Source organism: Misgurnus anguillicaudatus, chromosome 10 (assembly GCF_027580225.2).
Source record: "Misgurnus anguillicaudatus chromosome 10, ASM2758022v2, whole genome shotgun sequence".
NCBI classification, from domain to species: domain Eukaryota; kingdom Metazoa; phylum Chordata; class Actinopteri; order Cypriniformes; family Cobitidae; genus Misgurnus; species Misgurnus anguillicaudatus.
Genome location: NC_073346.2, coordinates 6,606,183 through 6,629,044, shown reverse-complemented (window position 1 = coordinate 6,629,044; position 22,862 = coordinate 6,606,183). Strand labels below are relative to the sequence as shown.

Here is a 22,862-nt window from a genome sequence, read left to right as displayed (position 1 = left end):
TAATGTAACGTATAGAAGAGGGTGCTAAGTTAAGCTAATGAAGGCTGACTCCCCGGGTTGAAAAACCCCTAGGAGAAAAAAACCTGTACTTTTTTTAGCCGGGAGAAAAAAAGTCCTAGGAGGAAAAAAACCCTTGGGATATATATATATGTGTGTGTGTGTGTGTGTATGTATATATATATATATATATATATATATATATATACATACTGTATGTGAACGAGTAAGGAGATCAAACACGTTGCCGGTGGTCAGGCATCAGCTGGGCAACACGTTGAAGGACGGCTAATAAATCAGGGATGTTTTGACCTTCACATTTACCGAACTGGGTCTGTTTGTCTCATTGTCCTCGGGATCGAGGACGAGACAGGGAGAGAGAAACAAAATCCTATTAGCGTAGGGGCCGTTCACATGTAATGCAAGTTTCACACAGCGATGTGGTCTAAGTCAGCTCGGTTCCAGACAAGCTAGCTATTGCGGCATAAGTATATTACCCACAGTTGAGGGTTTAGCAAATTTGTGGGCCCAGGGCGAATCTATGTATGGGGCCCCCATCTGATCTTTAAAACAGTAACAGAAACAGTAAGTTATGATCATATAATCATGATGGAAACAGTTTAAATGATTTATTGATTGCATGTCTGTAATATTAGCAATTACAATAAAGCTATTGCTGCATTCTTATGTGTTTTTGTTCTTTTCTAAAAACTCTATATAACACTACATATAACAACATGATACTGATGTTAGCCATATTTTAAATTACAGGGTGCTGTCTTACAGTTTTTATAGCATTCAGAGTCAAATAACATTCATAATACTCATGAGTAGCTTTCAAAGAGCTACTGTTTTACTAATACCTAAGTAGATTTTAGGACAGGTACTTTTTACTAAGACCATGATATCAACTTTGACAACTCACTGTTTACTTAAAAACACAGTGATTTTTTTTTTTTGAAAAGTAGAGAGGAGAGTCTCGATCAGACAGTGATACAATCAATATTGCTATTTGTTGTACTGCTTTTCATTCAGCATGAAGGGATGCACCAAACACAAACACTGCTCTACTACATGGTGGGTTGTTTCTACCCATGGCTGCGTCAAATGCAGACAAACCCAAAGGTTTTACAATGCTTTAATCCCACCATGAATTGAAACAGTCCAGCATTTGTCAGTGTATTACTGCTTTCTTTATGCAAAATGCATTTTTTTCTTTTGCGTTTGAGGCAAAATGTGACCTACACATCAGATTTACCCTCTAATTCCTGTCTTCCTCTTTATGTATTGTAGTGGCGTGGTAGGTAAAAGGAACTCTTGGCTGTCATGAATAAATGAGGAGTCGGGAAACAGTCAGGGAGGGGAAACCTGAGAAGCAGATCTCGCTGGGTCATGAGCTCTCTGAAGAGACCCCATCTCATGGCCGATGAGCAATTCATCTGGAGTTAATGTGCGGCAGCTGTGCTCTAATGAGCTGAGGCCAGAGGAGAAGATCCACTGCTGCGACGCCGTTCTGCATCCATCAATGAACCAGAGCTGGACTATCAGACCATCAGCACACGACTCTTACACTGCCGGTCTGACACCGACAACATCACTAACAGATTGAAAGATGGAATTTCAAATGGTTTTGTTTGGAAAAAATAAACACATTTGCTGTTTTTTTACTTCTCGACATCACGGGAAGTTTAAAATGGAAATATATTAAATATATATTTTATTGTCCTTGCTATACAATATTAACATCAGATTTCAAGACAGCATCTCAACAAAATAAACTAAATAAACAGCACAAAAATGTAAAATTTCAATACTGCTGCTATGCACTGTCACGCTTCCAGTTTGTCTGGCTGTCTGTTTCCCATGTATTCACTGTTTGCGTCCCTTTGGACTATATTTCCCATTATCCTCCATGCTCATGTCTACAATCATCCTCACCTGCCAGCCATCATCCTCATCATCTCCTACCCATTTAAGCTCATTTAAGTTTTCCCCAGTGTTTGTCTGGGCTGCCGTTATTCTATGCCTGGTTGCCAGTTCTTTGTATTATTGTAATTGAAGGTTATAGTCTTAAATGAGGGTTCTACAGGTATTTCATGCATTCTGACTTATTAACACTGTTTAAGAGTTGGATTCCTCATGCTAAACATGGGCAAAGAGCCAAAAAATCAGTTAATGACAGAGTATTTCTGTGTCTAATGCACTTCGTGAGGGATCAGAATTTTTTTCAAACATGAAAGAGATTCAGTCTTTATTTGTTTTATGGACAAGTTCAGTGTTGGAAGTTCAGTGGAAGTCCTTATATGGGCACGTTAACCAGAATAGCACATGTACACACCAACCAAGAGTTGACACAAAATCAACGTCACCAGAAAAGTGTGTGGTTGTTTGTGAGGGAAATTTAAGCTTGTTTAGCTTTTCCCCCCCAAAAAACAAGCCTTATGAAAACAACGGATATAGTTTGTTTATCTGTGGTAGCAGCTCATTGAAATGGGGCGGTTCCAACCGGGTCATCAGTTGCAGGCTGCAAGTAAAACTGCATCAAATGTTTTTTGTTGTCAATCGGCACATAAGTGCATATAATAAACAACATGAACATGTAGTGAATCGAAAGCTGAGACAAACATACCTGTACTAACTGAGAGTTTTTGTCTTTACTGTTTGTCTGAGTCTCTGTTTACTGTGCTCTAACTCATCCATCCTCATGAGTTTAATGAAATCTTTTATTATGTATTCATTACTGTATTCATGCTGTATGATATGAACATGTTATTATAGATGATGGGTGTTGGATTGTGAGTTAATTTTGCACCTGTGAAGAAGATATGATGTGTTATAAATTTGTGTCATTTTCTCACCTGTCCTGTACATATTATTTCTTTATGCCAAGATGCACCACCTGCTTTTGTTTCCCCCTCCTCCTCTTTGATGGACACATGCTGGGGACGAGGATGAAATCCTGAAGTCCTGAACACAATAAGCCGAAGCTGTCCAATCACACGCTTACACCTGCACAGCTCGTTTCAAGTGCTCATTTACAAGCTACTCCAACAGTTTGAAGTGCTCCAAATTCATGAAGGACAAAATGGTCTCATTAGAGTTCACAGATGAGTGTGCTTCTGGTGCACAAACACTTTTGTTTAGAATTTGATAAATACTGAAATGTGCATTGTTAAATTATAGTCGGTTTAATCATTAAAAGTTCATTGAATATTACATTCATTGCCTTTTATTAATATCTTATGTCTTAGATATCTGATATCTTCAATGAACTTAAACTAAACATCACATACAAACATTAGAGTGTTTTTTACACTTACTCTGTGAGAGTCATTGTCCAGGTTTTATTATACATGCAGATGTAGGCTATTTGGTTTCCATAGTGCTGGCAAAATTCCTTACACACATGGTGCTGTACCATCATATTTTAGGTTCTGACTGCTCATCAGATAATATGTACTCTGCTAAAATATGTTTTAGATGTTGATCATGCTTGTCTCAGTGTCTTTCCGAACATAAAAATGCTGGGATATTGCAGCCTGTTTTTGCTGTTAATACGTAGTATTAATATGTAACTTTTTAAAACACAAAACATACTTTTTTGTACATTTAAATAGACGTATTTGCAGCATTTAATCGTAGCATTATTATGGTTTTACAGCTACAACATGTATAGCATTTACAAATCGTTTATATCGCAATATTTGAATTTAAATTCATAACGAAATCAAGATTTGATGTTTACAGTCGCTCATAAAAACTGGGATCAAGATCGCTGAATAAAGGGCTGAATTTGGATCTGTTCCTCACAATTGTATTAATTTGATAGATGTGGATTACAGCGAACGAATAAAATTAATTGTGAATTTATGTAGTATTTTGTAAATATTGATGCATAGGAGAAAGCCTTTTGTGTGTCATGAGAAACAAACTAAATATAACAAACAAAATTTATTTTTTCTGATGAACACAAAAGAAGATATTTTGCGAAATTATGGTAAACACACAGCAGATAGTGACTATTTACTTCCATAGTAGGAAAAAAACATTTTGGAAATATTGTGATAAATGATGAAGAAAATATTTTCATAAATGATGGTTAACACACAGTTAACAATACCCATTAAATTCCATCATATTTTTTGTTCCTACTATGGAAGTCAATTGTGTTTACACAAAAATATCTTCTTTTGTGTTCATCAGAAAAAAAAGAAATTCACACAGATTTAGAACAACATGAGTGTGAGTAAATGATGACAGAATTTTCATTTGAAAGTGAAATATCCCTTTATAACGTAAGTAAATGTACTTGTGGTACAACCACACTTTATGTAAAACTACGAATGTATTCTCATGATAACACGCCGGATATTTTCACAAGATTGAGTTCGTCCTGTTTTGACCCAATGTTGGGTTGAGAATAACCCAGTATTTTGTCGAGTGTATATTTTGCATGAGATACAACCATGAATGAGGCGACACTGTCAGGTACACGAGTCCGTCTCTGATGCCAGCAGGTTTTTATCTTGGTTTATAAATACAAAATCTTCAAGCACATCTATATAATGTTTAAGACAATTTCAAAAGAAACTGAAATAATTGCCTATGGAAAATTACATAGCATTCAAAGCCCTGGCGCATAATTACATAGCATTCAAAACATATCTCCTCTTCTATCATAGACGATGAGCATTTCAAGGAAATTCTACAAAGCACACAGTTGCTTTTCTCTTATAATCCCGCCTGTGTGTAGAAACACCATTTATAAACGGTTGGTTTACTCTCATGCTAAAGCTGGATGTAGATCAGTTGGGCAGTTTCTTCTGTGCTTTAAGATTGTTTGACATGAGGGAAAACAAAAGCATCTTTTTTACGTGCTTTAAGTCAATGTTTTCCCAACAGACAAACAAGAAATGAAGCCAATGTAACCCAAATCAACATTAATCCAAAAATCTGTAACAAAAGCCAACAATATTAACCATATCTTGAAGTTATAGGTAAATTGGTCATTAATAAAGTGACTGTCTTGCAGTGTTGTCTGTGAATTTAGTTTGTCTGAAATTTTAATTTCATAAGACACCTGTGCCTTACATCTCTCACAGTATTTTCACTGTCTTGAGAAAGTTGACAGCTGTGGAGAGTCTGTATGTGTAAATCCTGAGGAGCTGAGCGTTTCAATCATCACAGTTTGCTAAAATGCTCTTTCTCTCATGTTAACACAGAAACTGAATCTGAATCAATTTACTTAAGTGAGAGATGAAATAGACATTCAAAATATTAAAGAAGCATGTTTATTCTTTTCATTTTGATTTCAAATCTTTGTTGTGAAAAAAAATTACAATAAAAAAGTGAACCATTTACGGCTTAAGATCATTGAATATGTTTAATCTGTAACACTTTACCATAAGTTTGTAATTGTTTTCAATGAATTAATGTATTAGCTAACATGAACTAACAATGTACAATACTTCTACAGCATTTTTTTATCTATGTTTAAGTTAATTTCAACATTTACTAATACATTAAAAAATTAAAAGTTGTTACTGTAAACATTATTTGATGCACAATCAACTGACATAAACAATTGTATTGACATTAATCAAGATTGCTAGTTCATGTTAGCTAATGCATTAACAAATACAGTCTTATTGTAAACTATTACCAATTAATTAATGCTTTATTACTGTTATTTTAGTTATTAGGACCCTATTTTAACTATTTAAGCGCATTGTCTGAAGCGCACGGTCTAAACGTGCGTGTACGATTTCACTTTTGCTAATTTAACGACGGGAAAAATGCCGAGCACATGGTCGAACTGTGTTGTTCCTATTCTTGTAATGAGTAATGGGTGTATTTTGGGCGTTACGTGCAATAAACCAATGAGAATCTTATCTCTCATCCCCTTTTAAAGCAAGTTGCGCTGGCGCTATGTCTTATCCCTATTTAGATGACAGACTTTGTAAACTGAAAAACAAAGAAATGTGTTGTTTTCACTTTTTAAATTATTGAATTTTTTTATTATTAAAACCTTTAAAAGCCGTTTTCTTTTAGTCATGGAAGTAAAAATAGCAGGCTTTTAATTGCTGTAAATTTATTAATATCCTACATAATCATTGTAATCTCAAAAAATATTTTTTAAAACAAAGAAGAGATAAAGAATTTACAAACGTGCGGAGAGCCGAAGCGTTTCAGCACTCGGACAGCGCCATGTTTTTTAAAGCATTATTTAAAAATGTTTCTCATCTCACCATATCCACAGGTACAGAGTCATCATATACAATAAAGCATTTATAAACAGATGCATTTGTTTAAAGCAAAGCATTTATTTACTTACCAGGCTACAGCTGAAGCAGCTCTTTACGCCTTCTAATGTCTCATAATCGGTCCTCATTTATGTCCAAGAGACTCAATAATAATCTCTTACATTTTAATCCTTTAATTTTTCATATTTAAAAGCGATTTTGTGCTGCTGCACATTTATGTGTGTGATAAGCAAACCCGCGTTGTCGTCCCGTAATATAGGCGCATATTACTAACGCTCTCATTAAATATCAAAAACATATTGCGCCATTAACTTTACACTTTAGAGCAGGTTTTAGTTGGTTAATGGCGTAGTCTATTTTAGTTGCCTCAAAATAGCAACATGCCAACAATGCGCCTGAACACACCTCGTTTTCAGACCAGAACGCCCATGGGTGCAACCAGTTCTTTAAGTGGCCCAAAAGAGGTGCCGGTACTTTATTATTTATTTATTTTTTGCTGACTCGACTCCTATATTGAAGGGGTTTTATATTCAGCAGTCAACAGACGACCTTGTAAAAAATAATAAATCATTTTATAAGTTTGTGGATTTGCTTGAGCTAGAAATAGCTACTGAACATAAATAAAATGTGCAAAAGGTTTTTGAAAAAATACCATTAGAAAGAGCTACTGTAGAAAGAGCTTTTGAACATAAACAAAAGGTAGATATATGAGTACAATTTTCAGCATGATTAAATGCTAAAACTAGTTTTAAAATGACACCAAGACCATGTCTATGGGTTCAAGAATAACAAAATACTGGCCATTTGAAACTCGAAAGTCATTTATTTTGTCCCATTGTTTTCCATTTTGCGGGTGAAAAAACTACTGTGCACGTCATTCAAATTCATTGAAATTTCGTTCACTTGTAGTTTAGCAATTAAACTAAATGTATATTACAATTTCAAGGATGTTTTCTGCACATCGCCTGAGGAAATCCGAAGTTGTGTCGAGGGGAACCAAACTGACAGCCGCGACAGCGGAGATTATCACGTACCTACAAGGCTTGCGTCTGACCTGCAGCTATCATTCTGGCTTGGTGGGATGTCAGCCAGCGAGTCCTCTGATTCTTACCTTGTTCTACTCAGAGTCTAAAACAAGTAGGGCATATTAAGTGTTCATTGTATTTTCATTTTAACTGAGCAGCTATGGTTGCGCGTTTCACAAACAAACACACACCTCTCTAGAGCACATTGACACTGACTGACCGACGCATGCGCTTTAAACTTGTAAACGCAAGGGTGTATGGGTAATGTAGTCTCTGCTCTCGATGGGACGAATTAGGAAACGTACATTAAGGGCACTCTGAAAAGCCGCAGCGCAGCCAAAGGATTAAATTATACCTCTGATTTTTAAACAGATGTGCAAATGAGCATTCCGGTATGCTAAAAGCACGTTCTGGGTGCACGGAGAGGTTGTGGTACGCTCAAGAGCTATTTTTGGAAGTGGCGATACTGAGTACCGTGGCGTTCCGGCCCACTTAAAGCACTGGGCGCAACATTGGGCGCAAATGCATTTGCTATTTAAATAACGTGGCGCTAAACATGAAAATTATAATTGTGATGGGTTGAAAATAGCAAAAGACACTTGCGTTGCACATTGTGCCGGGTGTATGATAGGGCCTTTAATGTTTTATCTAAATAAGCCCACTTTTAAACCCTCTATAATCCCATTTTTGGCTGATAATAAAATACTGAAACAGTCTGAATAAGAAATGTTGACTGTAAGAGACACTGGTTGTGAGATGACTGTTGATGTGGTTTGCGTATCTCAAAAACTGCTGATCTGCTGGGATTTTCATGTACAACAGTCTGTAAAGTTCATAGAAAGTGATGTGAAAAACATCCAGAGAGCGCAAAATAACTTTAATGACAATGAAGTGAGATACGATTCAAGGTGACAGTAACACAAATAACCAGCTTACATGAGTGCCATGTTTCTGAACATGCAAGACATTGAAGCAGATGTGCAGAAGAGCTTTCATATACAGTAGCACTGCAGTGGCTCACAATACTGGACACTAGACAAACACTTCTCCAGTATTTGATTAAAGGGTATCAGAGAACCAGATGTGATATGAGGAGAGACATTTTGGACTAATAAAATTTCACTGTGAGCTGCCAATCGTGTTCTACAAATAAACAGCTCAACAAAAAGATCCTACATTTAAAAGAGATTAGGACATGATGTAAGACCATTAATATAGCATCAAATTCACCAACGGATCAAAGACCGATCTGTTTCATAATCTGAATCTCAAACAGCAGAATCGTGCTAAAAACCATTTAATGTGCACGCAGCTGAAGAGACGTGACTCACACAAGTTTGTTTTATGCTGTGATCCCGACATACGATGAGGAAGGAAGCCATGGGATTCTGCCTCTTATCCAGCACAAGACCCCGCCAGACTGTCAGGAGACCCCTAATAAGAAGAGACCTTATGAATTATTGATTCCCACCATCCACGCTTGTACTCCTCCATCCCTCCCCACGCACACTGCTCTAAGGATATATATTCCCTTTAAATCCAAAGGCTTTGCTCCTTGCTTTGGGTTTTAAGTGGGGTCTCTTTAAAACAAGCCACCCAATGGTGAACGATTGTGAGATGGAGATCAATTAGACTCAGCCGGGATCCTCAGCCCCTCTATGCTTTTCGCCTCTTGATCTTTAAACAGATCTCTGTTGCGCTCGGGTCAATGGCACATCTTTCTCCTAGCATTTTCTTTCTCAAACCGTCATTGATCTCGATCATTTAATGTGGGTTTATATCGCATATACAGTAACTGTAGTATAGAAACTGTAAATTATTAAGGGTTTGCACAGAAACAGCATTTTAAATTCTACACATGTGCATCATCCTGGAGATAACTCATTGGAGAAATGTAGAAAGGTAGAATTAAACAGAAAGTTGACATTATATTAAACTTAAATGTCAATAATGCCTAATCTTATGACTTCAGTCTCATCAAGAGTTCAGGATGCTTTTAGTGCCAAGAGAGTTTTAGTCACACAAAAACTGAGTTTTGTCATTTTGTTCTGATTTTTATTATTATAATTTTTTTAAATAATAATATTTTTATGTACATATTTCGTTTTTTCTGTTTGTGTCTAAATAAAGAGACCCAAAAAATATTATGGATGATCATTAAACATTTTTTAAAATAACAAAGCTGGTGATGGCGGCCGCCATAAGATATTTGCAAAATACTTTTCGTGGTAATACTTTTGCACAATACTGTTTATACCAACAAATCCCAGAATGCATTGTAATAGGCTCAGTGAATTCTCATTGAACTTGATCTATTCAGAAATGAACATTTCCCCAATATATGCGTGCTGCTGATAAAGAGCAATACAGATAATGTGAGGTTGAGGTGGATTTTGTGATACTTGCTTCAATGCTATTTACTTTTCATTTTAAAGGGCACCAATTATGGTCTTTTTACAACATGTAATATAAGTCTCAGGTGTGTGTCTGTGAATGTGTCTGTGAAGTTTCAGCTCAAAATACCCCACCGATCATTTATTATAGCATGTCCAAAATGCCCCTATTTAGGTGGAGCACTATTTTAATGTCTGTACCTTTAAATGCAAATAAGCTCCAGCTCCTCATTTCCTTACAAACAGACAGTGAGCTCTTTCAGTTGAAATAGATCTAATTAATCAAAGTGATCTCATGAGAATACGTGTTTATTTTTACGTTTCACTGTGGTTGTACCATACGTACATTTACTTACTTACTTACAATTTAACACACTGAAACGTATAATATCGACATTTTGACAGGACTAATACATAAAGTATTTACAGCTTTACAAACGTACAAATTTGTACGCAAGTTATTCCAATTCATAAATATTAAAATCACGAGCATTGTTTTCAGTCATATTTTCTGACTTATTTAGACAGTTTACCCATTTACCTAATGAAATGATTATGATACGCAGAGAATTTCACAATATTGAACATTTTAAAACATTATAATGAATAACATTTCTGTATTTATTTAGCAATGTTTTTTAATATTTAGTTTGTATTTATTTTAAATATTCATTTGCTGTAATCCACATCTTTAAAATTCATATGATTGTGAGGAACAGATCCAAATTCAGCCCTTTATCCAGCAATCTTGATCCGAGTTAGCAACCGAAAAGTCAGATCGCGCGTTCGTTATAAATTTTAATTCAAATAATACACCTCAAGACGGTTCACGACACATTGCTTTACGGCAGTGATATCAAAAGCTCATTGGCTTTTTGCATGCCACGTGAAATATTTCCGTCATTTCTGTTGGTGTACATTTGAAATAAAAAATAAAAAATGCGTTGTGACAGAGGGAAGCCGGATTAACATTCTCCTAGATTAATAACTTTAATACTTCTATTTACTTTACTTCATAAACTACAGAGAGGACCTTGGCTGCACCACATCGTAATTTTAACTACTTTTGGTACGGATTTTAATATTCACAATAAATAAGTTGTTGTGATTAACACTTGTCTGTTATGCTTTTTGTAACAGTAACGTTAAAGGATTTTAATATAAACTGTTTTGCGTAAGACTGTAGTGGCTTAAAATATCTTTTGAATGCTATATTGTTACTATTGTTACTAAAATGTTCCTAAACATATCTGTCCGTTACGTTGCATAATATAAAAAGAATACATTACATATTTAAAAATTTTGTATAAAAAGGGTTTGGGTTTAGGGTAACGTTTGGGGTAGGGTTAAGGTGGTTACATATTGCTAAAATGGTTAAAGGGAAATTATACAGCAAACAGGAATGAAAGATACGTAAATGTTTTAAGTTTTTTAGCTGTAAAAACTTAATAATGCTACGTTTAAATGTTGTAAATACATCTACACGGTACATTTTAGCATCTATTTAAAAAATTTTTTGTTTTGTAAAGTTACGTGTAAATACATATTGTTACGTGTAAATACATTTTATTAGTGAGACCAGGCTGGATTAATACAGTCTGAGACAATAGTATCGTGTGGACAGAGTACAACTCGCTGAGGGTGGAAACTATGGTAATGCAGGATTGTAAGTGGGCGGGGCTTTATCAGTGTGACCTCACATTGATAAGTGAATCAAAACGGCATGTCTAATGAGACTGCTTTGGTTCAATGGGGATTAAAAAACAAGGAGTGTGTGGATTGTTTTTCATCATAGGGTATGATGTTCACACACTGCCAACAAACATCATGTCCAAACACCTTGTAAAAGTGTATTTTGCATAATAGGTGACCTTTAACATCTTCAGCATGTTATTCATTTTCAGCCCGAGACTAGCTTACAGTACATTTGTTTGAACACAGATGAATCATCAGCTGATCACACTTTCAAACAGTCCAGATCTTACTATTATTTTCTTTAAATTTGATCTAAGCTGCACCTTGTTCAATACGAATGTGTGCAAATCTGTGACATCGCAGAGGTTGAAAGAGCGCAGAGACGAAACATTTTCTCTGTGATGTCATCAGCTAATTTAGCTAACATTAAAGATGGTCGTGTTTGATGAGCAAGTCTTTCTACAGAACAGTTCATAAGAGAAAAATCCAAACCCGAATATCTGCTGGTCTGAAACTTCGGCTGAGCGTGTTGAGCGCTGTTGCCTGCGAACAAGAGCGAGTTCATCTGTTCGTGCATTTTCACTCACTGTATCTGCTCTATCAGGTCACAGGGCTTCTACTCTACCGGAGGTGCGCTGAAATATTCAAAGGCACTGCACCCTTGGCCCTGCCGGTTAATACTGGATCTGCTCTGCCCAGTACAGGAGGAGGAGGAGGAGGAGGGTGATGAAGGTGCCCTCCGGGAAAGAAAAGAATCTGTTTATCCAGCTAGAAGAATCTGTTTGCTGACGTGTAGAGCCCTCTTCTGGCGGATTTGGCATTTTGCCTCTTATAATCCTCTAAAGCTTGTGCACATTGTGAGATTTTGCAGACACATTGCAGGGAATCTAAATCCATTTATATTGTCACAAGGCAAACGGCGCAGTCTTTGAATCACTTCTACGCTCACTGACCTTAAATGATTATTTGGCACACTGTTAGTTGTGTTATTCACCTTATTTTTCACGACAACAAGGGCGGCGCCATTTCGCTCATTTTGTCAACGTTCTTCCGGCCGCATAGACGATGAGCAGCTGAGGCAGTGACTGAAGGCGACGCGTTAAAGCTTAAAAAGCTCACCCGAGCGCCTTTATGTTTCTTTCTTACCAATTTTAAGCCAACTGAGGAATACCCTTATCCCAAGGTTCGACTACGATGTTCCGGTAACTTTAAACCACGCCGGGTGTTGAAAAGGTGGCCAGTTTCAGGTAAGCTATCTTAGCTAACTTTGTGCTCGTTCGCCTAAAGTTAGATTTGTGAAGTCCGTTCTACAAATACACTTAAGATCAGTAACGTTAGTTTATAAAATGCAACTATTTGAATGGTTTTAATTGTCCACCTATATTTTTATATTTACGATAGTACAACGAGATATTATAGTACATTGCATTCTTACAGTAGCCCACGTGATTCCTACAAGTTACTGAGATTTCAGATGCTAGAATGTCAGTTTATTTCTCATTCAGATATTGATAATGACCTATTAAACGACGTATTATTTAACACTGAAGTTAAAGGTTGTGTGGTTAATGTTACTGTCTCTTTTTAATGCATCTCTCTCCTACACACTGTTCTGTTTAAGTATGGGTGCCATTTATATATGAATTCTCATGATGCAAGTTTATTTTAAATACTAACATAAAACTGTTTATGGTTATATTGTTTTCACAGATGCATTGATGTGATGCAGTGGACAACTGTGAGGATGATACAATCAACATGTTCCTAAACTGTGATGCAGAAACACAATGAGAGGATCCATCCGTCTCTGACCACAACTACACTTTAAAATCACAACTCAACCTGAAGCAACCTACATCTGATATAGGAAAACAATGGTGCAGTTTCCCTGACAGGGCTTATCCTCGTCCCAAGCTAAAATGCATATTTGAGCTACAATAATTTAAAAACACCTTTTACTGACATACCTCAACATATATGAGTGCCATTGTTTTGTCACAAGATGCGCACCAGTCTTGTTTTTTTGTAGGGTTTGTTTGTAAAAACTAAAATGTCCTAATATAATAAAAACCTAGTCCTGTAAACCCTGTCTGAGAAACTGCTCCAATGTGATGAGCTGGCACAAATGTGCTGAGAAACAACCATCTTTGGTTCAGCTTTACACAGGGTTGATATTGCATCCATTACACAGTCGCCAAGCACTTTACCAGTACATACACCAACAGCTTCCAGATAAACACTTGGGATCAGCTCCTGATGACTCCGATAAAGCTGTGTCTTAATTTATTGCAGGGTGGTCTTGCTTTACCTGTTGTAAAGTTACATTAAACCTTCATATGTGATCAGATGTCATGCAGTGATATTAAACATTTACAGGGTGATCAGATGTTGTGCATTTATATTAAACCTTTACAATGTGATCAGATGTTGTGCATTTATATTAAACCTTTACAATGTGATCAGATGTTGTGCAATTATATTAAACCTTTACAATGTGATCAGATGTTGTGCATTTATATTAAACCTTTACAATGTGATCAGCTGTTACATGTCATGCAGTTATATTAAACATTTACTATGTGATCAGATGTAACCTGCCATGCAGTTATATAAACCTTTACAGTGTGATCAGATATTATCTGTAAGAAATTTCTTAAACCATATGTGAGCTTTGTAGATTCCACTTAAAAGGAGTTAAGTCTCCTGATTTGAAGGAATAAGTGTTGGCAAGTTTGCAAATGAATTCTATCATGGTACCACATAAAAACGAAATAGTTATTGGACTGGCTAAGGTGCACATTTGCTATAAAAAAGACGAAATCACTGTGTAAATATTGGTAGACATACTTTTAATAATTTACAATGTTGCTCCATCAACTCCTGACAGGACGAGGTAATTAAATATGCCAGGTTACTTGCCGCGGCCGCTTCATATCGTCTAACCACGAGACGATTGATGGGACAATATAAGACTATCCGAGCGTCGTATGAAGTTTTAACCGTGCTCCTAATTTAAAACATTTACAGCAGTAGCGATATTTGTAATTTCGCTAAAGTTATAGTGAACTACAAACAATCTTCTAACCACCAAACTAACCACCGAATGCACTGTGCCATATTAGCAGCGGAAGTCAGTTGACAAAATGCGGAAGAGCGAAGAATTAAAAAGGGGCGTGGCGGAATAAGGTGAATATACAGTATTGTGGTGTCAGTGGTCTACTGTAAAATCTGGGATTATTATTTTCAACCAGAGGAATACACATTTTTCACTGTTTTCAGGTTATTTATTGTAGCATTAACAACACACGGCTTCACTGTACAAATGGTTTTATTTGCTTGCTTTCATTGAAACACACAAGATGCCCATTCTGAAATCATGCTGAGATTACATTTGTCATCAGGTTTACTCCACGCCAGCTCAAGTGCTGCTGTCATTATAGCATAAAGAAAGAGCAACAGTCAAACTCGTATACTATTCACACAGGATGCCTGTAAACATAGTGACAGATATACATTTAAAGACTACATCTTAGTATTATTTTCACAATGGAGGTACAACAACATTTTTACACAACACTCAAATGCATATGTTACTCTAGAAAATTGCTGTTGAACGCTTGTATGTAAAATATCACATCATACTGTAGCACAGCTATTGTGAAGGGAGATCAGCGGTGCAGGGCATTATGAAGTTTGCCATCATCTATATAAACTCTACATTAGCACAGTAACAGAGAGTAAAGAATACATGACAGATAAGTAGTTGTGCTGTACGGTCCAGTTTACACATAAAGGCTTTTCCAAAGATGACTACGGTTGTTACTTCCTGAACAGTTAACACTAGGGTGACCATACGTGCCATTTTCCCCGTACACGTCCTGGCCAGGATTTCAGGTGTGTCCTCCGGAAGTTGCATTTGTTGAACTTTTTTTTGTTGAAAAAAAGTTGCCAGGCAGCGCCAGCGTTTTTCATGATTTCACAAAAGTTTAATGCCTTCCAGAAAATGTTCTGCTTTAAATATATAAACATGAACAGACCCTCTGCTTTCAACAAAAACTTTCATCCTACCTTCAGTAGTTCTTTTGTAATCAGCTTTTGAATATGGGTAGGTTTCTGCAAAAACACCACATTTTGAGCAAAAAGCTGAGATAATTCCATTTTTGTGATGGACTTTTCATAGAGATCCCATTCAGAGCAATCTTTAAAACAGACAAGGACATGCAGCCACAAATACTTCCAAGTTTAAAAAGTTGCGGAAGGTGCCACCTGGTAGATAATAGCGGTATTGCGGAAAGACAGAAATACTCGTCATTGGCAGGGAAGCGTTTTCTCTTGGCGGCGAAAGAGTTAATATTTCAGGTTTAAGCAATCGTTACATTTCGAGGTAAGAATAAAACTAAAATTATTGTATGTTTTAAGAAAAATAAATCATAATTTTGAAATGTTTAAAACTGAAAAGTGATCACCTCGATGTCGTATGAGGTAGAGATGCGCGGTTGGCGGTTACAGCCGCGGACTCCGCGGATAAACCGTGGATCGGGCGGATGACGTGACGAAAAAATATTTTTATTAAATTCGGGCGGGTGGAGGATTGACTGCTTGTTATTAGCTGTGTCCTTCTAAGCATGCGACCTTAAAAGGTTGAGCACTCTGTCTTTCAAGGTGGCAGCCTCAGAAGTTCGCAAAGAGAACTGAAATGAGACGGTCTAGCCATCTGAGGACCCACAATTTGTGTCACCTGCTGCACGCGCCCCCAGTAGCGCCCACCGCGCCTGTCAGCTGAAAACAGCGGAGACATTTCTGACTTATTAAAATAAATATGTAATCAGAAAAATATTAATTTATTTTAGAAAATATGACACATTGATGTAGATTAAACTATTCAACAGCATATCAAATAATCAACCTTAGAAATACACACAACATAAACAGAATAATATTAACACAAAACATAACTTATAATACTAAAACAGTGAAAAGAAAAAGTTTTCTAATAAATACACACTTTTATTTAATAAAGGTTTTAATTGTTTGGGATAGACTCAGCTGTTAAGGATCCATTCGTTCTATCATTAACAGTGCGGAGAAATGAGGATGCATTTTGACACAGCTCTTATCAACGCCGGCGATGGAGGTAGGTGGCAAACTCAAAAAATGAGAATTTAAAACAAAGGAAATAGAAGGTCAGAAAAGAGTTGCATGGAACAAGTTTTACAAAGTGGTAAATCGGGATGACACCAGTGCAGGCTATGTAATTTGTGCGTTTAATTTAGGCTATTTATTTATTTATTTTTGTCCCTGTTCGCCGATCGGAGACGTAGTTCACTGCTGATATTCTAGAGCTTTCTAGTCTCGTGGCTGTCATCAGCAGCGCCTTGCATCGCCCAGTCAGCAGATGGTGGGCGGGTGCGGTTTTGAAAACTGGTCAGAAACGTTAGTGTGGATGGATGGCGGACGGATGATGAGTTTTGTGATGCGATTGCGGATGAAATAATAGCCCATCTGCGCATCTCTAGTATGAGGTCGACAAATGTGACTTCCGGAGGATACACCTGAAATCTTGGCCAGGACGAGTCTGTGGAAAATGGCACGTATGGCCACCCTAGTTAAAACACAGTTAACGGTACCTGGGGCTTAAGCAAACAAACCAGTGCACCTTTACTTGTTGCCTAGTGATGATTGTGTAGACGTAAGCCAGAATGCACAGGTCCTGCGCAATTTTTCTATGAATGCACATACTAAACCATAATCTAAGCAGATTGTATAAACATCGGCAGGAAATTAAGTCACTTTAAATTGTAAAATATAACCAAACTGTGTCACGGTGTGTTTAACACCGAATAAAGAAAACTAAAGAAGAACCCAAACGCAAGGATGTATCAAAAATAAACTATATATTTATTAAACAGAACAGAAAATACCCACGTGGGGGTAAAACAGAGAATAACTAAACACTGGGATTAAACACAAACCAAAACACGGGAACCAAAACAGGAACTGGTAACAGAGAACACGGAATACATGAAAACTCTGCACATTCAACAACGCACGCGCACAACACAGAGAACGCGAGGGCATTATAAAGACAGCACATCAATGGGGAACAGGTGAACATAATTAATCACGTAAGACACGAGTACATAAGGGAGTAGGGTAAAAGTGACAATACACTGGGAACACGTGTCACACATACATGATGTGAAAACACGCGTGTTCCCCCGTAAACACAATGCTGCCATATTCTTGCCCTCTAACATCCGACCTGGATAATAACCAAGGTCAGGCAAGACCATGACAGCCACAAAACACTGGGAACACGTGGAAGCCACACATACTATATGACTCCACATGTTCCCACACAGAACATAGTACTGTCATGGTCTTGCCAGATACACTCAGACCTGAGTCTAGTACAAAAGATCTGGCAAGCCCATGACAAATTGGTTAGTGATTTGACAGTGTTATCACAACAGTTGGGCATGATTTTCATAAATTCATTTACCTCAACCCTGTCTAAAGACTGACATCGCAAATCCCAACTATTTTCAAAAACACATCAGATTTCACAACGACCTATTTGGATCCAAAATAGCAAATTTTGCCGGGATGTGACACTTTTGCATCCCTGTAAAAGGTGTTATAGCAAAAAAATTTAACTTCCTGGCAAATTTCAAAATTAACATTTTCATCCTAACTGGTAGTCTTACTAATAAAAACAATATGAGCAAAATACAAGCCTAATTTCACTTTTAACACCGGTAAGGTTTTGATTTCTGTTAATGTCAGATTGCCTTTTGTATGGTCTCATGTCATTGTTTAATTTGAACAGAACGGACAGAAAAACATCACGTTGCACTTTGACCTTAAGTCAAATGAGGTGCATTACATTCATAGATTTCCATTGTTCAGAGCTTCAGGTCAGAATGAGACTGGTAATGAATGTAGTGAACCAGTAGGTAATCAATGAATGAACAAATGTTTCCTCACAACTAAAGCTTCTTCCACAGCGTCCAAACAACAGGGCTGAGAAATGAACATAAATTTTAATACATCTTATCCTATTCATCCAATCATCCCTGATAAATGTTAAGAGGTAAAAACATCTAAATATTAGAATCCTAGTAAGTGTTTTATGATTGGATTAAAAATACAAGGTTTACAAAATTTTCAGCACAGGTACGTTCTGTTATATGCCGTGAGAACGACATCATTTTCATTTCCTAGAAATACAGAGTGCATTATGCCTCTAAAGAAAGTGAAAGCTTGTTTAAAGATGTTTTACGGGTGGATGCTATGGCCGCATGCATTTGGCATCAAAATAAGGAGCTCTCGAGAAACGTTCTGTGCATTTGGAAAAGCTCTGCTGTTTTAGAGCGAGAGAGGAAAACAGTGATCCATCGATGCTTGTTGTGCCTTTGCAGGCTCCGAGGCTTCAAGGCGAGGAGTTCTTCACAGGCACCCGCTGAAGAAATAACATCAAGCGTGCCGAGTCAGGAAGTGTGTGAAGGCGCTCTGGGAATCGCCTGTTTGGGGGATAATAAGGTTACGAGCGACAGGGTTGCTGAGGAGAAGGAAAGCTCCGCATACGCTTCTTTAGCTCTATGGGTCTGCGTTTGCTCTCCAGAGAGTGATGGATAAAGTTATTCAGAACACACGATCATGATGGAGGATGTCTGTCAGATTTCAAAGGGCCAAACGTGATGATTTAAACACCCCAGTGGTGAGAAAATTACATTAGGTATAATCTTTGAAATGCTGTACAACACAATTATAAACATTTCATGAATGCTTACAATATGCATATTGAGAATATGAAAATAAATGTACAATACCAAACAAAATAAAAAAGTATAATATATAATATATATAATATCAAAATAAAAAAGTTGACCAAAAATATACAGCATGCAACTAAAATGATTTGATTGCTGATTTAGTTCAATTCAAATTGTTGCAATACAGCTTGATAGATAGTAAATAAGGTATAAGTTATATAAGTAAGTATTAATTGACAACAGGCCATTGAATTATTCAAAAATAATGCACACCCAAGTTGGTAATGCAGCATGGTGTGCAGCAGAGAACACAGCAGGACTGGTGTGCATTATTTTCAAATAATTCACCAGAGTAAATGATTCCTCTTATACCAGGGTTACCACAAACATTGCTCTGGTGGTTATTTTAAGACATTTTACAAGCTGCCCATAGATGACAACAATCTATCTTTCGATAGTCATATCCCCAACGTCTGCCGCACAGCATTCTTCCATCTTAGAAATATCTAAAAAATACACACAAATCAGGTAATCAAGTTACAGCTGGTTCAAAACACCGCCGCAATGGTTACTCGATCTAAAAAGTATGACCACATAAGTCCAATTCTGGCATCTCTACACTGGCTACCAGTTAAATATCGCATACAATTTAAATTAAATTAATAATAATTAATAATAATAAATAATTTAAATGAATAATTCTACCCTGACACAGCATGACACTGCAGACTCCAAGTGTACACACAGCAAAAGGAAAGGACTCACCCACTGCACTCCACACACTCACAGTGAATTAAGGTCAGAACCACCTAGGGCCGGGGAATAGTTCCTGGACGTTGGGGGCACCGATGCAGCGGACGGCCAGATGAAACGTCACAGCCACAATGAGGCAACGGACTCCTTCCTTGCTGTTCCCGGCTCACCCACCAATCCTTTTACAGTGGGGCCGCTTACACACTGGTCACAACTCACAAGAGGTATATGGATATTCCACACTTTCAAAGTAACTTTTGACACGATGAATACTAATGTGTACTCACGATTTCGTTAACACTGAATCTTTTCGTTTCTCTTCCAGATATCCGACCTCGGAAGCGGATGGCAAACACAATCTCCTTCACTGCAATCCTAGCAGATTTTCAATGTGTGTTAGCTTCCCAAAACACAATGCATGTAAACACAACACTCCAATAAAGGTTATCGTATACTCAGCCCTGTGTGTTTATCTCTCTTTGCCCAAGCTTCACAGTACACCATACACTCTCTCCAACTTCCTCCTCCGCTACATTGCACCCACAATAACTGCTGGAAAAACACACCCTTTCCTGTGTTGCTGATGCCCTATTTATGTGTCTCATCTTCACCGAATTGCCCAATCAGCAATCGCCACGCTCAACAATGCACCTGTTTCCAATAACGCGCTGATTTAGGTTGGCCGGCGTTCCCGGAAGTGGGCGGTGTTTGCGAATCATGGTCCGGGCGGAACTAATCTTCCTCACTTTTGGTTCCGCCCTTTCACAGTCACTCTGTGACACTATGCCTCAAATTCTAGTAAGGGCTCCCAGGGACACACCCCTAAGGAGACACATACTGCTTTCATGATCAACACGTGAGGGAGTAACTTAAAGGGATAGTTCGGCCAAAAACGATATTAAACCCATGATTTACTCACCCCCAAGCTGTCCGAGTTGCATATGTCCATCGTTTTTCAGACAAACACATTTTCGGATATTTTAGAAAATATTTTAGATCTTTCTGTTCATTAAATGTAATGTTGCGGGGTCCAGCAATAGTCCACGACCTTCAAGTCCAAAAAAAGTGCGTCCATCCTTCACAAATTAAATCCAAACGGCTCCAGGATGATAAACAAAGGTCTTCTGTGGGTAATCCGTGCGGTGTTGTTGTAGAAATATCCATATTTAAAATGTTATTAACTTTATAAAACTACCTTCCGGTAGCGCCGCCATCCTAGACTCAGGAGAGAGGATTAGTGTAGTGTACGCACTTTTCTTAGTGACGTATGACAAATTCGGAGGGCGGGGGCACAGAGAAGCAGCAGAGAAACTCTGTACGCTGCGTAAGCTCTCATCCTGAATGCGCATCACTCCAAAATGGCGGCGCTACCGGAAGGTAGTTTATAATGTTAATAACATTTTAAATATGGATATTTCTACAACAACACCGCACGGATTACCCACAGAAGACCTTTGTTTATCATCCTGGAGCCGTTTGGATTTAATTTGTGAAGGATGGACGCACTTTTGCTGGACCCCGCAACATTACATTTAATGAACAGAAAGATCTAAAATATTTTCTAAAATATCCGAAAATGTGTTTGTCTGAAAAACTATGGACATATGCAACTCGGACAGCTTGGGGGTGAGTAAATCATGGGTTTAATATCGTTTTTGGCCGAACTATCCCTTTAATGGCAGCGGCTGTAAACAAACATTGATAAGTTTATCACGCTTGTCCTTTGTTGTGTTTCTACTATAATGATTACAAAAACACAAATAAGAGTCCAGACGACGATAGGCAGTTCTTCTTCTGAGCTTTTTTACTGCACTAAAGTAAACCTCTCGCTGGCCAACCAAACACTAACCCTGTTCATTTTTTACGATGGCCAAAACAGTACCTTTACTATGATTACTATGGTTTTTAAAGGTATACTTGTGAGATTCATATAAAATATTTCTATATATTTCTATATATACACACATTATATATATAATTTTTTGTAATAAATTCCCAAGTAAACCTTATCATGGTTTTACTACAGAGAAGGTTACATTCCTGTTGAACATTCCTAAGGCTCATTATGTGGGTCATTATGCAACTCTTTCGATCCTCAGCTGTCAATCACTCATTATTCAGGAGCTTTCCCACCTTCCCACATATATCCTTTCCCAAGCAAATGTGTCTTAGAAATTGTAAATCAATATATTGTTTTATGTGAATGAGCAGACCGGATAATTTTCACATCATTTTGAAGAAAAACTCTAGACTACTAGATCCTGTTTTGAAAAGTCTTGGGAAAACATGTTTAGAATGAGTTTTGTGGACTTGTATCAGTGACTTAAAAATTTAGCTTTTTCAAAAACCACGCATAAAACATTTTTCTCTCAAAAATACAAACATGTACATATATGTTGATCATATCATATTGTAGCCCAGTTTGTGCTGAACGCAGTGTTATGAGAATTTTGCCATTTATGTTTGTAGGCAACTGAAAAAAGCACAAATGTCAGTGCATGTCAAAACTTCCCCAGGGCCCTAAAAACCCCTTAGACCCCAGAGGGTTAAAGGTAGGGTTTCACATTTTGAAAAATGCTAATGTAGCCGCCTAGCAATGAAATCACGATCCCGCCCTCAAGTCAAATCGCCATCCAAAGTCACGCCTCTTTCAAGACACATGAACACGCACAGATCAGACGGTCACGTCTCATTCACCAGTGAGAAAACTTTGCAGTACTAAGTGAATAACATTTCCAAAATAACCAACATAAACAACTGGTTTACATCAGAATTAGTTTAAGCACACTTTTGGTTGTGTATACCCTGCGGGGTGGGCATTCAAATTACTCTTATGTATAAGGGACAAAAAAGGAAACGTCCGTTCGGACCGAAATCTATGATTGGTTTAACATTTTTTGGTCCTACGCCTTTCACAGTTGACATAAATTTCTACAAATACATTTAAACAACTTAACACAG

At 37.4% G+C, this 22,862-nt stretch overlaps 2 long non-coding RNA genes across 2 annotated transcripts; both read left to right on the top strand.

Moving 5' to 3' along the window:
* Positions 1–12,355: 12,355 nt before the first annotated feature.
* LOC141367197 (uncharacterized) lies at positions 12,356–14,006 on the top strand. The gene is made up of 2 exons (XR_012371422.1): positions 12,356–12,620; positions 13,084–14,006. It is a non-coding gene; the product is annotated as an uncharacterized lncRNA (long non-coding RNA).
* A 5,627-nt stretch (positions 14,007–19,633) lies between these two features.
* Positions 19,634–20,359, top strand: LOC141367341 (uncharacterized). The gene is made up of 2 exons (XR_012371690.1): positions 19,634–20,125; positions 20,227–20,359. It is a non-coding gene; the product is annotated as an uncharacterized lncRNA (long non-coding RNA).
* Positions 20,360–22,862: the final 2,503 nt, after the last annotated feature.